The sequence below is a fragment of the Macaca thibetana genome, chromosome 3 (genome assembly GCF_024542745.1).
Source record: "Macaca thibetana thibetana isolate TM-01 chromosome 3, ASM2454274v1, whole genome shotgun sequence".
Taxonomy (NCBI): Eukaryota; Metazoa; Chordata; class Mammalia; order Primates; family Cercopithecidae; genus Macaca; species Macaca thibetana.
In genome coordinates, this window is record NC_065580.1 from 100,860,861 (window position 1) to 100,873,477 (window position 12,617).

Genomic DNA, 12,617 nt, shown 5'->3' on the forward strand with positions numbered 1-12,617 from the left:
CTCCTCTAGCCCTAGGCAACCACCAGCTTTCTGTTTCCATAGATTTTCCTTGACTAGATATTATGTATAAGTGGTATGATACAAAATAGAGTCATTTGCATTTGGCTTCACCTAACATAATTGTATCTGAAGATCACCCATGTTTAGCATGCATTAGTAATTCTTCCCTTATATTTTGCTGAATAGCAAAAATAATTTTAAAAATCCATTCTATTGTATGGATATACCACATTTGTTTATCCACTTGCCAGTTGATGGATTGGATCATCTCCACTTTTGGGGCTTTTATGAATAATGCTTGTATGAACGTTTGCCTTCAGTTCTTTGTTTTGACGTATGTTTTCATGTGTTTTGGGTAAGTATTTAGAAGTACAGTTGCTGGGTCATACGTGTGCAGCTTTATACGCAATGCTCACTGTTATCTTATTCCCTAGGTCTGTTAAATTCCTGACTGTTTTGCCCATCTGTGGCTTGCCCCAGCCAGTATCTCAATCTAGGTATAATGTTGGCCTTACCTGTTTGCTGTTCAGATCGATATTGTTTTTGACAACACTCCTGCATGTGTATTTTTCCCACATTCTTCTCCATATCAGTTCAGCCCCCTCCAGCAGGGAGGCTGCAGGCCTTGACGGCCTGCCCACCCTAGTAGAACTATAGTGCCACAGAACTTGAGGGACTGGGAGAGAGTGAGATGGGGGCAGCCTCAGACTACAATGCCACAGACTGCCACTGTTCTAACCAAGGTTCAGTAGGTTTTCTTGAATAAATGTTTCTCAGCTTGTTGCATGCATTAGTCAGTTCTCAGAATTCTGAAATGAGTATTTTCACGGTTTTGTCAAGTTTTATCATTGCTTTTTGGGGAGAAAATTTGCCAAACTCATTACTCAGACATTCCTGAAATCTCATTGGGATGCTTTTTTGTTTTTGTTTTTATTTTTATATATACTTTAAGTTCTGGGATACATGTGCAGAACATGCAGGTTTGTTACATAGGTATACATGGGCCATGATGGTTTGCTGTACCCATCAACCCATCATCTACATTAGGTATTTCTCCTAATGCTATACCTCCCCTAGCCCCCCACCCCACGACAGGCCCCAGTGTGTGATGTTCCCCTCCCTCTGTCCATGTGTTCTCATTGTTCAACTCCCACTTATGAGTGAGAACATGCGGTGTTTGGTTTTCTGCTTCTGTATTAGTTTGCTGAGAATGATTGTTTCCAGCTTCATCCATGTCCCTACAGAGGACATGAACTCATCCTTTTTTATGGCTGCATAGTATTCCATGGTGTGTATGTGCCACATTTTCTTCATCCAGTCTATCATTGATGGACGTTTGGGTTGGTTCCAAGTCTTTGCTATTGTGAATGGTGCTGCACGTGTGTATGTGCCTTTGCAGCAGAATGATTTATAATCCTTTGGGTATATACCCAGTAATGGGATTGCTGGGTCAAATGGTATTTCTAGTTCTGGATCCTTGAGGAATCGCCACACTGTCTTCCACAATGGTTGAACTAATTTACACTCTCACCAACAGTGTAAAAGTGTTCCTATTTCTCCACATCCTCTCCAGCATCTGTTGTTTCCTGACTTTTTAATGATCGTCATTCCAACTGGCGTGAGAATGGTATAACATTGTGGTTTTGATTTGCATTTATCTAATGACCAGTGATGATGAGGTTTTTTTTCCGTTAAGTTTGTTGGCCATATAAATGTCTTCTTTTGAGAAGTATCTGTTCATATTCTTTGCCCACTTTTTGATGGGACTGCTTGTTTTTTTCTTGTAAATTTGTTTAGATTCCTTGTAGATTCTGGATATTAGCCCTTTGTCAGATGGATAGATTGCAAAAATTTTCTCCCATTCTGTAGATTGCCTGTTCACTCTGATGATAATTTCTTTTGCTATGCAGAAGCTCTTTAGTTTAATTAGATCCCATTTGTCAATTTTGGCTTTTGTTGCCATTGCTTTTGGTGTTTTAGTCATGAAATCTTTGCCCATGCCTATGTCCTGAATGGTATTTCCTAGGTTTTCTTCTAGGGTTTTATGGTTTTAGGTCTTACGTTTAAGTCTTTAATCCATCTTGAGTTGATTTTTGTATAAGGTTTAAGGAAGGGGTCCAATTTCAGTTTTCTGCATGTGGCTAGCCAGTTTTCCCAACATCATTTATTAAATCGAGAATCCTTTCCCCGTTGGTTGGTTGTGTCAGGTTTGTCAAAGATCAGATGGTTGTAGATGGGTGGCGTTATTTCTGAGGCCTTTGTTCTGTTCCATTGGTCTGTATATCTGTTTGGTACCAGTACCATGCTCTTTTGGTTACTGTAGCCTTGTAGTCTAGTTTGAAGTCAGGTAGCGTGATACCTCCAGCTTTGTTCTTTTTGCTTAGGATTGTCTTGGCTATACAGGCTCTTTTTTGGTTCCATGTGAAATTTAAAGTAGTTTTTTCTAATTCTGTGAAGAAAGTCAGTGGTAACTTGTTGAGATTAGCATTGAATCTATATAAATTATTTTGGGCAGTATGGCCATTTTCACAATATTGATTCTTCCTACCATTGAGCATGGAATGTTTTTCTATTTGTTTGTGTCCTCTTATTTTGAAGAGGTCCTTTATATCCCTTGTGAGTTGTATTCCTAGGTGTTTTATTCTCTTTGTAGCAGTTGTGAAGGGGAGTTCACTCATGATGTGGCTATTACTGGTGTATAAGAATGCTTGTGAATTTTGCACATTGATTTTGTATCCTGAGACTTTGCTGAAGTTGCAGTTGTATATCTTATTAATGAGTTGTAAGAGTTCTTTGTTTTTTATACAGGTCTTAGGTATGTAATTTGTGAATGCATTCTCAATCTGTGCTTGCCTTTCCATTTTCTTAATAGTGCCTTTGAAAGAGCAAAAGTTTTAAATTTCAATGTCAAATGTATTAGTTTATTCTTTCCTGTTTTCCTGCCTTTTTTTGTCCTAAGGAATTGTTGCCTAATATAAAGTCAAAAAGTATTTTCTCTATGGCTCTTAGATTCAGATCTGTGATAGAATTTGAGTTAATTATTGTCTATTGTGAGGATAAGGGCTGAGGTTCATGCTTAACCATATCACCCTCCAGTTTGTTCCACGTCATTTGGTAAAATGAATAACTTTTCCCTGTTGAATTAACTTTCCATCTTTGTTTCAAATCAGATAACCTTCTATGTGTAGACCTGTTTCTGGGCTCTATTCTATTCCATTAATTTATATGTCTATGTTAATATCACACTACCTTGATTACTGTAGAATCACAGTAAATCTTGAAATAATCACCTTCAGTTTTGAAATAAATTTTTGCTAGGCCTAGAATCCTAGATTGTCTTTTGTTTTTGTTGTGTTTTCTTTCAGCACTTTAAAGTTGTTGTTCTACTCTTTCGTCTTACATAGCTTCAGACAAGAAGTTTGCCATTATCCTTTTTTTGTCATTTTTAATTGAGATATTTATATGCCATAAAATTCACCATTTTGAAGTGTACAATTCAGAGTTTTGTTTTGTTTTGTTTTTTAGCATATTCACAAGATTGTACAGCCATCGCCATGAATTCCAGAACATTTACATCACTTTAAAAAGAAATCCTATGCTCATTAATGGTCGCTCTCCATTTCCCCCTTCCCTCTTTGCCCCAAAATAACCTACTTTCTGTCTCTATGGATCTGTCTATTCTGGACATTTTATTAAATGGAATCATACAACAGGTGGCCTTTTGTGTTGATTTCTTTCATTCAGCCTAATGTTTTCAAGGTTCCCTCATGTTGTAACCCATGTTCATACTTTATTTTTTTTCATGGTCGAATCATATTCCATTGTATGTACCACATTTTGTTTATGGAGATTGGGGCTGTTTTCACTCCTTGGCTGTTATGAATAATGCTACCATGAGCATTAGTGTATAGGTCTTGGTGTGAATGTATTTTCACTTCCCTTGGGCATATACCTAGGAGTAGATTTGCTGGGTCATATGGTAACTCTGTGTTTAACTGAAAACTGCCAAACTTTTGACTCCACCATTTTACATTCCCAACAGCAATGTCATTATGAGGGTTCCAGTTTCTGCACATCTTTGCCAACACCTGTTATTGTCCATCTTTTTTATTATAGCCATCCTATAATAAAACAGCTATCAGGTTGCATCTCATGGCTTTAATTTACATATCCTAGTGACTATGTTGAGCATATTTTCATGCTTATTGGCCATTTATATATCTCTTTGAGGAAACGTCTATTCAAATTCTTTGCTCATTTAAAAATTCTGCTGTAGCATTTTAAGAGTTCTTTATATGTTCTAGAGTCACCAGGGGTGTCCAAGGGAGAGAATACAGTCATGTGTTCTTAGTTTCTGTTTCTGGTTGGGCCAGTAAAGCCCCTTCCTCATCCCTCTTTCCCGCTTATCACTAGAGACGGAAACTAAAAACCATGACTTCAGGCTGCTAAACTCTAAAAACAAAACAAAATAGAACAATAACAACAAAATAAGGTGGACTAGACAAACTTATATCTAGACACTTATCATATATGTGATTTGCAAATATTTTCCTTGTGTGGGTTGTCTTTTTACTTTTTTAATAGCGACCTTTGCAGCGCAGAAGTTCTCATTTTGATGAAGTCATATTTATCTAATTTTTATTTGGCTGCTTATGCTTTCAGTGTCATCTAGGAACCATTGCCTAATCAAAGGTCATTAGGATTTGCACCTTTCTTTTCTTCTAAGGATTTTATAATGTTGGCTCTTATTTAGGTCTCGGATACATCTGGAGTGAATTTTTATGTATGGTATGAAGTGTGGTGGTCCAACTTTAATATTTTGCATATGGATGTCCAGTTGTTCCAGCATCATTTGTTGAAAAAACTATTCTTTCCTCACGAACTGTCATCTTGCCTCTGTTCTTGAAAATCGATTGACTGTAAATGTATGGATTTACTTCAGAACTGTTCATTTTATTCCATTGAGCTCTATCTATTATGCCAGTAGCATACAGTCTGGATGACTACATCTTAGTAATACGTTTTGAGACTGGAAAGTGTTCTTGGGCTGAGAAATGTAAGAATTTTCCATGGTGTTTGACCTAGAGATTAGATCATTCCAATTCATAAGTATTTGTATATGTCCTAGTCAGTTTTGTATTGCAATAAAGGAATACCTGAGGCGGGGTAGTTTATTTAAAGAAAAAAAAAAAAAGGCCAGGCACAGTGGCTCATGCCTGTAATCCCAGCATTTTGGGAGGCTGAGGTGGGCGGATCACGAGGTCAGGAGATCGAGACCATCCTGGCTAACACGGTGAAACCCCATCTCTACTAAAAATACAAAAACTTAGCCGGGTGTGCTGGCACACACCTGTAGTCCCAGCTACTTGGGAGGCTGAGGCAGGAGAATCACTTGAACCCAGGAGGTGGAGGTTGCAGTGAGCCGAGATCGCACCACTGCACTCCAGCCTGGTGACAAAGCAAGACTCCATCTCAAAAAAATAAAAAAAAGAGCAAGGTTTATTTGGCTCATGTTTCTGCAGGCTGTACAAGAAGCATGGCACTGGCTGCTGCAACTAGTGAGGGTCTCAGGCTGCTTCCACTCAATGGTGGAAGGTGAAAGGTAGCCTATGTGTGCAGGTGTCACAGGGTGAGAGAGGAAGCAAGGAGAGTGTGTGTGTCAGACTCTTTTTAAAACAGCCACCTCTTACAGGACCTAATAATATAGGAAGAACTCACCCCTGAAGGAAGGTATTGATCTATTTATGATGGATCCACCTTCATGACCCAAACCCACCTCCTATTCGGCCCCCACCTACAATATTGGGGGATCATATTTTAATATCAGGTTTGGGGAGACAACCCAAACCGTAGCAATGCAGCTTTATATTTTTACATATAGCAAATGATGGTGATAGTATCAATGACAGGAAAGACCTCAGTTGGGCATATTTTAATAGGAGTTCATCACCATCTTGGCTTTAAAGACTTTTCATTAACTATGCCGTGTTTTCCCTTGACTGGCCAACTGAGAACTCAAACCATGTTGATTTTTGCTGGTAAGTATTTGAATTGTTAGTTGACAGTCAAGCCAGTAGCTCTTTGAAAAACCTTTCTTTGGGAAAACTACAAAAGCAAAAATATAAGTACCTACAAATGCAAAGAAAAATACTACCTGAAATCCTACTGTATATGGATAACCACTGTTTTTTTTTTTTTTTTTTTTTTTTTTTTTTTTTTTTTTTTTTTTTGAGGCGGAGTCTTCACTCTGTCGCCCAGGCTGGAGTGCAGTGGCACCATCTCGGCTCACTGCAAGCTCCGCCTCCCGGGTTCGCGCCATTCTCCTGCCTCAGCCTCCCGAGTAGCTGGGACTACAGGCGCCCACAACCGCGCCCGGCTAATTTTTTGTATTTTAGTAGAGCCGGGGTTTCACCGTGTTAGCCAGAATGGTCTCGATCTCCTGACCTCGTGATCCGCCCGCCTCGGCCTCCCAAAGTGCAGGGATTACAAGCGTGAGCCACCGCGCCCGGCCATGGATAACCACTGTTAATACTTGATGAATGTACTTTCACTTAGTAATCTGTGCAATCACAATTTTACATAAATGCTGTCATACCATACATTCTGTCTTTCAACCTGCTTCCTCAACAGTATGTCACAAATATATTTGTCATTAAATGTGGGTCTACTTCATTATTTTGATGATAGCATTAAACCACTATTGAACTATACTATTTCATATAATTTCATTAATAGTTTTTACTATTGAAATTTTAAGTTGTTTCTAGTTTATACTCCCACCAACAGAACATGTGAATTAAAGTTTCCTCATACTTGAGGCAAAACAGAGTTTTGTCACCCTTTTACCATCTTTACTATACTGTAAGCAAAAAATAAGTTTCCATTGCATTTCATTTTTGATGACTGTAATTGAATGTCTTTTCATTAGCGTCCTGGCCATTTGTATTTCATTGTGAATTACTTGCTTATGACTATTGCCTGTTCTTTTTATCCTTAGTGATTTATTTTTATATATTTTTAAATGTTAGACTGTTAATCTTTAATATATGTTGCAAATGTGCTTCTCAGTTTGCCATTTATCTTGGAATCTTCATGGTAGTGTATTTTCTTCTTAAGGTGTTTTTGTGTATTTTGTTGCTGTCTAATACTTTTGCCTTCTTATAAAAATAATCACACTTTTCAATATTTGCTCTATGTTTTTGAACTTTGTGGTCATGCTTAGAAGGATTTTACCTATCTGAGGTTTACATAAACTTTCACTTGTATTTTCGCCTGGAACTTTTATATGTGGTTCATATTTAAAAACATTTAATCCGTCTATGTGAGATACAGTTTTTTATATTATGATATTTATGCTCTTCCTCCAAGTCTTCATTTGGCTGGCTTTTTCTTTGTTCAGACCTCTGCATAAGTGTCACACCTCAGAAAGGCCACCTGTGGCCACCCCATCTTTATAAAATAGCCTCTCTCTGATCATTCTGTCTGAAGGCGGCCAACCCCATTGTTCTGCATCCTCTTCCCTGTTAAACTTCTTAGCACTGCCTACCTCATCGTGTTTGTTTTCTTGTTTATCTTATCTCCCTTCTCCCACTAGAATGCAGAGTCGATGAAAGCGGGATTCTTCTTTCTTGTTCATTGCAGTATCCCAGAACCCAGAACAGATTCTGACACATAATAGTCATCTGTAAATATTTAAGTCAATGGCTGAATATTTAGAAAATTATTGTGGCATTTTTTCAGAGTGTTAACTTCTGTTAGAAGTGTTGTGTGAAAGACTTACATCCATTAGTAGCTCTGAAATTATGAATTAAAAAGAAGGCAATAGGCTGGGCGCAGTGGCTCATGCCTGTAATACCAGTATTTTGGGACGTAGGAAGATCACTTGAGTCCAAAACCAGCCTGAGCAACATAGTGAGACCCTATCCCTATAAAAGTTTTAAAAACTAGCCAGGCATGGGTGGGGCATGCCTGTAGTCCCAGCTATTCAGGAGGCTGAGATGGGAGGACCACTTGAACACAGGAGGTTGAGGCTGCAGTGAGCCATGATTGTGCCACTGCACTCCAGCGTGGGCAGCAGAGCAAGATCTTGTCTCGAAAAAAAAGGCAGTAGGAGAATATAATTCAATATAAAAATAAAACTTTGTGGAGTCATCTAATGCCAGGGACATAGGTGGACCACACCTAATGATGATAAAAATAAGATTATTAATGAAGCAGTCAACATCAGCCTTTTGATACTATGCTTTTATCAATGCAATCTCATTTGTGTAAATGAGATTATGCTGATAATAGTGATGGCTCTCACTTTGGAGCACTCACCTGAGGTCAGGAGTTCAACACCAGCCTGGCCAGCATGGCAAAACCCTGTCTCTACTAAAAATACAAAAATTAGCTGGGTGTGGTGGTGCACACCTGTAATCCCAGCTACTCTGGAGACTGAGGCAGCAGAATCGCTTGAATCTGGGAGGCAGAGGTTGCAGTGAGCAGAGATCATGCCACTGTACTCCAGCCTGGGACAGAGCAAGACTCCATCTGAAAAAAAAAAAAAAAAAGAAGAAGCAAAATCTGAATTTCACTCATCTTGAGTATGAACTGGCCCTAGTAACTTGTTTCCAACTAATAGAATGCAACAGAAGTAATGCTATATGACTTCTAGGACTTAGTTAGAATAGGTAATACAGCTTCTAACTGGCTTTCTCTCAGGAAGGTTCTCTGTGGAACCAAGCTTCCGTGCTGTGTGAGAAAGCCCTGGCCATGGCAACCACCAAACATGTGAGTGAGGAAGCCTTCTAGATGATTCCAGCCTAACCACCATCTGGCTAGAACTAGATGAGAGAACTGAGGGAGAGCTGCCTAGCTGAGTCCAGTCAACCCCCAGAATTGTGAGAGAAGATAATATATGATTGTTATTTTATCTCACTAAGTTTGGGATGGTTTGTTACATAGCAGTTGATAACTAGACCAGAGACCTTTCCTAGAAACACTGAAGAACATGTGCCAGGATAGTCCTGGACATCTCCATGTTTGCTGTTTGCTTCTCTGCTGTGCCCATTGCATGTGCTTTCTCCAAACCCCCTATTAACCAGAGGTTCTTAGCTACCAGAAGTTTTCCTGTGTTAGGATCTTGACACTTTGAGACTCTTCGAAGTTATGAGACATGATGGAATTACTATCAAAAACTTGGCAAGCACAGTTACATCAGCAAGTGTTACTTTGTCAAGTAAGAAGGGAAATAGTGCAGCATGGCACTTAACCCTGTGCTCTTTAAGCTTTTACAGAATGTCAGTGGGTCATTTAAGAGACTTGTTAGCCACATGCATGTCACTTTGCTGATATTCAGTATTGATTATTCTTATAAGAGTTGTATGTAATTGTTTTGAGCTTAAAACAAAGAAAATGATTAGTTTATGGTTCTAATCTTTTGGAATTTTTTTTTTTTTTTTTTTGAGATGGTGTTTCACTTTTGTCGCCCAGGCTGGAGTGCAGTGGCACGATCTCGGCTCACTGCAACTTCCACTCCCGGGTTCAAGCGATTCTCCATCCTCAACCTCCCAAGTAGCTGGGATTACAGGCTCCTGCCACCACACCCAGCTAATTTTTGTATTTTTAGTAGAGAGAGGGTTTCACTGTGTTGGCCAGGCTGGTTTTGAACTCCTGACCTCAGGTGATCCATCCACCTCGGCCTCCCAAAGTGCTGGGATTATAGGTGTGAGCCACCACGCCTGGCCTTGGATGTTTTAAAGTAAAATTTTTCCCACTGCAAGATAATGGATATGTGTTGTAGGAACTTTTGGAAACACAAGTAAGGCACAAAGGAAAAAATACCTTCATATTTCTCCTTTTCCCATCTCCCCAGAGACTTTTTTCTCCTTATTTGTTGGCATATGTCTTTCCATACTCTTCAATGCATATATATTCACAGGATAACATTATATGTGGTATTTTAGAACCACATTGCTAACATTCCATTTATCATGTTTTGTATTTGCATAGTATTCCATTTCGTAGTTGTACCATAATATCTTTAGACAATGCTTGTGGTCAAATAATTTCCCCCAATATTTTACTGTTATAAAAAATGTTTCGATGAATATTTTGGTCTAAAGTTGATGGATCAAGGAATATAGGGGTCGTTACAAGTTAACAAATACAGTGTCAGATCATGGTACTACTCTGCTGAAAATCCCCCATGGTTCCCATCTTACTCAGCCAAAGCTAAGGTCTTTACCATGATCTAAAATACCCTCAGCTGTCTGGAGTATGCATGTATACATTCACACAGACATGTACATGCCACTCACTCCTGCTTCTCTAGCTCATCTTCTCCTGCTCACCCCTGACTTGTTCCCCTGAAGCTATTCCTAGAACACACCAGGAAGCAAGCCCCTGTGTCAGGGCCTTGGCACTTGTTCTTCCTTCTGCCTATAACAATTCCTCCAAGAATCCACAGGCTTCGTCTTTCACTTCCTTTGTTGCTTTGGCTCAGATATCGCCTTATCTGAGCACCCTTCCTTAACTATACAATACAAAATAAGTTCATGAATCTGCCCTCACCCCTGTATTCCCTGTTTCCTTTACCTTGTTCTATTTTTCTATAACATTTATCTGACAAATCTTAGGTTTGTTTATTATCACTCTTCTTCCAGAATATAAGCACTGTGAAGTCAAGGACTTTGTTAGTTTTGATCACTGTTGTATCCGTGGGTTCTAAAACACTGCCTGGCACATAGTTGGCACTCAGTAAGCTAAGAAATAATGAGACTTAATATATTGGGATTGTCACAGGGAGGTAAGTATACTCCACTTTTTCAAGGGGAGTATAAAGGATATCATTTTTAGGTGGGAGATATTGGACATAGGAGTTTGTGAACCAAGAGACAGAGATAGAAGGATGTTATTTGGAGATACGGAGGTTATAAGTTTCAGAAGATTAGAAGTTCCGGGGATGTTTTAAAGTAAAATTTTTCCCATTGCAAAATAATAGGTATCTGTGGTAGGAACTTGTAGAAATACAAGTAAAGCACTTTTTGCCTACTTGGAGTGAGTGGGACTGGAATTGGGAGGAGGGGGCATGGAGAGGCTGCTTTTTTTCATTTTGTGTCTTTCTGTAAGATTTGAATTTAGATCATGTACACCAATTACTTAAATAATAAGAGCATGTTTGGACTTCCAGTTTCTGGTGATGGCTGGTTATGAAAACTTGCAGAAACAAAATAATGGATTTTTTAAAGTGAAGACACTTGTCTGCTGTTTCTGTGGCCTTGCTGAGCCAAAAAAAAAAAAAAAAAACATGTTAAAGCACAGAGCCCACCCAAGACAGGGTGTTTGCAGGAGACCCAACCAACAGGAATCGGATAACAAGGAGCTAAAGGTAAGGAGGAGTCAGAGTTGAACCAGTGCCCTCTTCCCAGCAGTTATAATGAACTGTGGCTACCTTGGTGCTCTTGGAGCAGGGAGGAAAAGAAATAGAAAATACAATTTCCCTGGAAGGCCTGTGCATATCTGCTTTCCTGAAGATTAGCTTCTCAGCTATACATAGCTGATTGGGCCAAGGATTCTCAAAATCTGAATTTGGCAGAAGCACAGCAAGATCTCTCTGGAAGAGGGCTCATCTCAAACGTCAGGAGACTCCTGTTAAATACTTATTCAAGAATAATGTGTGGCAAGCAATAAAGATTACAAGTTATGCAAGCAACTTGAATATAAATGAGTAGAAAATCACAGAAGCCCAGCTTCTTCCACTTAGCATAATCATTTGAGTTGTCCATGTTGTCATGTGTATCAGCAGCTTGGTCCTTTTAATTGCTGAGTGGCAATCCATAGTTTACTCATCCATTTACTAGTGGAAGATTTGTGTTGGTTCCAGTTTTTAGTGACAGCGGTTAAGCTGCTGTTAACATTCACCTAGAAGTAGTTTTTGTTTTGTTTTGTTTTGTTTTTGAGACGGAGTCTCGCTCTGTCGCCAGGCTGGAGTGCAGTGGCCCGATCTCGGCTCACTGCAACCTCCACCTCCCAGGTTCAAGTGATTCTTCTGCCTCAGCCTCCCAAGTAGCTGGGATTACAGGTGCGTGCCACCACGCCCAGCTAATTTTTGTATTTTTAATAGAGACTAGGTTTCACCATGTTGGTGAAGGCCAGGATGGTCTCAATCTCGTGACCTCGTGAGCTGCCTGCCTCAGCCTCCCAAAGTGCTGGGATTACAATAGGCGTGAGCCACTACGTCCGGCCTCACCTAGAAGTTTTTATGTCAATCAAAGATTTTGTTTCTCTTGAGTTCCTAGGAATGGGATTGCTAGTTATATGATAAATATGTATATTTACTTAGTAGGAAATTGCCAAACAGGTTTTCAAAGTGGTGGTGCCATTTTGCATTCCCACCAACAATGTATGAAAATTCCAGGTGATTGACATCCTCACCAGAATTTGGTATTGTCTGCGGTTTTGATGTTTTTGCTATTTTGTTGTTTTGACATGGCTATACGGTGCATTTCATTGTGTTTTTCATTTTTATTCTCCCAGTGCATATGATGATGTGTATTTTTTCATATTCTCCTTTGCTATAGATATATTTTCTTTAGGAAGTGTCTGTTCAACCCTTTGGCACATTTTTCAAAAAC

General features: G+C 39.2%; 1 protein-coding gene across 1 annotated transcript in view; it reads left to right on the forward strand.

Annotated features, from left to right (window-relative positions):
• GARS1 (glycyl-tRNA synthetase 1) overlaps positions 1-12,617 on the forward strand; it is a 440,746-nt gene that overhangs the window by 208,802 nt on the left and 219,327 nt on the right. The gene's annotated exons all lie outside the window — the stretch shown is intronic.